Here is a 5095-nt window from a genome sequence, read left to right as displayed (position 1 = left end):
TTTGGTGTCTAGGTTTTGGCTCTGGATAATAGTAATGGATGAAAAACAAACAAGGAAGATGTCACTGAGGATTGCCCAGATCCCTCTTTGTCATTCATTGCTACAAAAATACAGTGAAATTTTACAGCTATTTGGATGAAGACAAAGAACACAAGTGATTTCCTGGCAGTCTGAGCAGCCTTTGGATGACCTCCTGGTTAATCAGGCATCATTGCATGACTTTGCTCCTCAGAACCACAGAGTTTTGAAAATCTAACACACAGCTTCCCAGGGATATTCACTGTATGTCTTCAGCAACCTGATTTCATTCTGGTCTGAAGGTGGATGTTGTGGAGGGAAGAGCTCAAATGTTTACATAAAGTTTGACAGCTACTGTTGACTCCTGTAATTCTGCAGAATTTCACAGAAAAATTGCCTTATATTGTGAACAGTTGATAAAATTGTAATGTTTAGCTAACATTAAATGCCAGCTCGGGTTGGTAGCTATTGCATTCATGATTTTAAGGAAGAAGATGACTTTCCTTCAATTTTCAGGGGAGCTCTGTCCATGAGTTGTTGTTGGGGACACTCAGCTAAAAGCAGTAGCTTACACTGTTCTGGGCATTGTCATGCTTTAGAGGTGGGAACTGTGAGCACACCCTTTCCCCAGTGCTTGGCTATACATTTGAAAAATGTCTGGTTAGTGGTGAGACTCCAAATAAATCTCTGGCTCACAGCACAGAGTACCTGCATGGCATGTACAGCATAACACAGCTCTGTTTCAGGGGTCTGGAGACATCCCAGCTTACCCTGTGAGGTCAGATACATGGTTAAAGCTTATTTCAGTGGACTTAGATATACAGGATTCTTTTAATAAAATATGCACTTAGTAGCATTGTTAGCACATTGTGACACTGCTCTGTAAAGAATACACACTAAACAAAATCTTCTGTTTAAGAAATAAACTATATAGTTCTTAGGAAAAATCCTGGAAAAGGATAATCACTGCTCATTTAATTTGTCTGTATCACCCACAAAAATGTATCCAAGTATCTCACAAATGTTTAGTATTGATGGTGATGAGAACACCCTGTTCTTAGAACTCAGAATTTGGGTTTATTCCTGTTTCATTACTGAGAAACCTCATGCACTGAAATGCCAGGGGAGGGAAGGTCTGGGACTTTGCTTGGAATCAATCTGCAGTAGACATGGTGTGGTTTCAAGCACTGTCTGCCCTTGCTGAGTTAGGCCATGGCACAAGGCTGAGCTCCTCAGGGCAGGTGGTTGTGGTGCTGGGAGCCCAGAGCAGCTGGGATTGCCTGGGGACTTGGCTCCCTGACCTTCCTTAATGGGCAAAACCAGGAGTGCTCCTGTAAAGTAAAAGCCAACACAAAAATGAGGAGCAAAGCTAAACAGTAAATCCAGGTACTGTCAGTCATTGCATCTGAGCTCCTTGGTTTGAAGGGTGGAGCCAGAGGAGTTTAGAGCTGACATTTCTGGGGGCAGACAGCACAGAAAAGGGTTGGGCACAGGCTGTGGGGTGACAGCAAAGCTGCTCTCAGGAAAGCTGCTGGGTGCTTTCATGTGCTTAGTGGTCTTATGTGCCAGCTGCAGGTGTCTGTGCCCTGCAGTGCTCTGGGGGAGCAGAGAACCCACAGAGAGGGAAGGGAGCAGCAATCAGAGACCTTTCCTTGTGCTGAACTGAGAATCTGTAGTCCCAGACTCAATAACAGCAGGCAAACACTGCTGAAAGAGATGGGAAATGCAAAAACCCCTGGCTTTGTTTGGTGATTCATGGCATTTTCTTATGGAGTGTGTATTGTAGACCTGTGCTGGAGGACAGAGAAACCTTCACTCACTCCGATTTCTACTGGTTGTTCTGCTGCAAGACCATATAAGCAGTGCCTCAAGCTATCATCCTTATTATTAATAAAAGAGTTTGCCTTTTTTGTGCCTCCTGAAGAATATTCCTTCTTGCCCTCTACCATGGGCAGCTGTGAGAAAGAATAATTCCCCTGGAGCTCCTGAGCCCACCCTCCCCTCACCTGGCACAGCTGAGGCCAGAGCAGCTCTGCCTGCCTGGATCAGCACCTCCTCTCCTTTTCTGAAGGTACCTGGAAGAGCTTCAGCCTCCAGTGTGAGTTTCTTGTCACTCTGTGCAGGATTTTTGTTTACAGTATTAAAGTTATACAACCTATAACTTTAAAAATGTAGCTTATATGGAAGGTATGCTAAAACAATTTATAAAAATGGGTTTTATTCATTCAAATTGCAAACTTTGTCTTGCTAAAAAGAAGTCCAAGTGCTTTGAGCATATTAGCTTTGCGTGTAGCTCTCTCTGCCTTTCTGGTTTAATGCCATTAGCCAAATCTGATTTTCCCAGACTATTTTGTCCTTAGACAAATTTCTCACTTTATAATTTTTATATTTTTTTAATAGAAAAGGTAGTGGTGGGAAACAAGTATACTCCCTGCTTTGAAACATGAAGAGATGGAATGAAAAGCTGCCATTTTCCAGAGCAGGACAGAATGATTTCCATTCCTTGGCCTCCTGAAAGAGCATAGGGACAGTGGCAATGAGTCTGTAGTTGCAAGAACAAAGAGCCATAACACTCTAAACCTTCTGGAAACTGTTAGAAAAAATTCAACATGCCCTCTGCCTGGGTAGGACACGAGAGTCCACAGGGAAGTCTTGTTTCCCATGGTGCAGCTGTCTTGTTTTCTGGTGCTGCTGAGGACTGCTGGGCAACTGGTTTGAAAGCTCAATCTGTGTAGAGTCTAAGTGCATTAATTCCAGTGTTGACATGGGACCTTATTAATTATATCTGGGCCTTAAGAATTGTTGGCTTTAAGCTAAAAAGGCAAATTGATTTCATTGATGTTAAAAATTTGCCATGGTGCTAAAGCCATCAGGGCATAGAGCACTGGGGAGGGCACAGTGCTAAAACCAGAGACTTGCTGAACACAGAGCATTTCCTTTGAAAGGGTGAGTTTAATTAGGGTGTGGGGTGCCAGATCCTGAGATGTTCATTTAAGTGTTTGTAATGTCTATGAAGCAATTCAAAACGTTCTTCAGAATTTTTGTGACCAAGTCTGTGGTAGCTTTATTATGGAGTGTTCCTGACTGAAAGCTAAGTCAGTCCAGGGAAAGTGTTCATCAGCTGTCCTTTGATCCAGCCAATTGTTTCACTGATACCTGCAGTGCTAATTAATTGCCAGCCTCATGAAATGGGGACTCTTGTCTCTCATCCCATAGCAGGGAATTAGCCCTCAGCACAGCCTGTGACTTTTGATTATTATATCTGCAACTACCTTTTTGTCAATAATGCAGCTTTGTTAGTAGAAAACCCAATTAACAGTGGTTATCAGTGGCTGCTCATACACAGACTTGAAATCCTGGCATTTGCAGAGGCAGCACATGGTCAGTACAGCCCAAGGGAATTCCTGTTGTGTTTGGAGCATGATGGTTTCATGTTGTCAGGTGTAACAGGGCCAAAGAATTGCTGAGACAAAAGCTGACATGTGGGAGGGCCCAGTAGTGTCCATAGCTCAGAGTTCACCCAAGGCTTTGTTCCATTTCTGTACTGTGTGTGTAAGATGAGAACACCGATCCATGGAGAGGCTTTTTTGGGAACAGTTTCTATTGTCTTTAAAGCATTGATCAGGCAGATACTTGGAACACACTACTTAAGGTCCAAATCAATTTCTTCTAGTCAGAGCAGTTCAGTGTGGATGGTCTTACTTCTGCATCTGAGCAAGCTAATTATTTTGGGAATTCACTGAAGGGTGATACCTGAATGACCAGGCTAGGCTGTGACAAGGTTGGACCTGGGTTAAAATGATGACTGTTACCAGATTTTCCTGCAGTTCTGTAAGAGCAACTGAGCCTACACTGTGCTGCTCTAGTCCTTTAGCATGTTATTAAAGCTGCCTGGCTTCTCTTATTGAGTTGGATGCACTCTGGCACCAATATGTATTATGTACCAGTGCCTTATGTGTTTAAAAGGCAGAGTTCCTCCGAGATCCTGCCTGGAGGGAATGAATCCAACTGACTCAATACTTTTAAATCACATCTTTATAGGAGAGGAAATTCACCCTTTGGTTACATTATGGAAGAGAAGCATTTTAACTGTAATCACTCCTACAGGAAGAGTTTATCCTGTGTGTAAGGGTAATGCAGTTTGCAGTGTGACCATGGCTTTGAATGGAACAGCAGCCCTGACAAATAACCCCTTTTATAGACCTGATGCAGCTGCTTTGTAGCTACAGTTCTGGATATAAAACTCCCCTATGAGAACAAAACCCAAGTGAAAACAAATGGGACTTCCTGTGAAGCTGTGTCAGCCACCCTGTCATATCTTCCTTGGTGGCTGAGAATGGTCAGGGCTGTCCTGCTCAATTGTGCCCAGGCCTCCTGTTGAAGCCTCTTAAATTACACTCTTGTAAGTGCAGACAGAAATTTGCAACATGTCAGTAGAGACCAGCCTTGAATTCCCAGTGAAGAAAATGCTGCTGAAACTTCCCACCACTTCCATTGCCTTCAGCTCAAATCCCAAGGTGCTTCTGTTCCCTGTCACAAGCAATTCCAATTAGGGACCAGAGCCCTCTCCTATTGGAGAGGCCCCAGCTCAGCTTTACCAAGGGCTGACCTGGTAAATGCTTTATGACTTTGGTCTTAATCCCACGTTCAACAAATGTTTGCAGCAAAATTCATGTGAATTCCTGTTGTTAGATCAATTTGTCAGTATGGACAAATTGCTGGAGGGGTTAATTGTGAACCTTTCTAATATAATTAATTATTGATTAGTGTTTGATAGGCTGAGGTTCAAAAAAGAAAGTAGAGAACATTATGAAGAAAACAAAAAGGGTTGGTGTCTTTTATCACAGGAAAATCTTGGTAATTTGGGCAATAACTCCTAGTGGAGAATTCCACACTTCCTAACTTTTCTTCTCCATTTTTCTGCTTGTGACTTGCAATATAGATGTGAAAGTGTTACCAAATAACTTTTCAGGAGAAACTGACCCAGAGTAAGGAAGGAAAAGAGCTCTGGGGTGCTGAAGGTCTCATGTAATCGTGTACCTTTTACATCCAGACAACAATAGAGGGCAATAGATCT

This window comes from Serinus canaria, chromosome 15 (genome assembly GCF_022539315.1).
Source record: "Serinus canaria isolate serCan28SL12 chromosome 15, serCan2020, whole genome shotgun sequence".
In the NCBI taxonomy this organism is placed as follows: Eukaryota; Metazoa; Chordata; class Aves; order Passeriformes; family Fringillidae; genus Serinus; species Serinus canaria.
Note: the sequence above shows the minus strand (reverse complement) of the source record.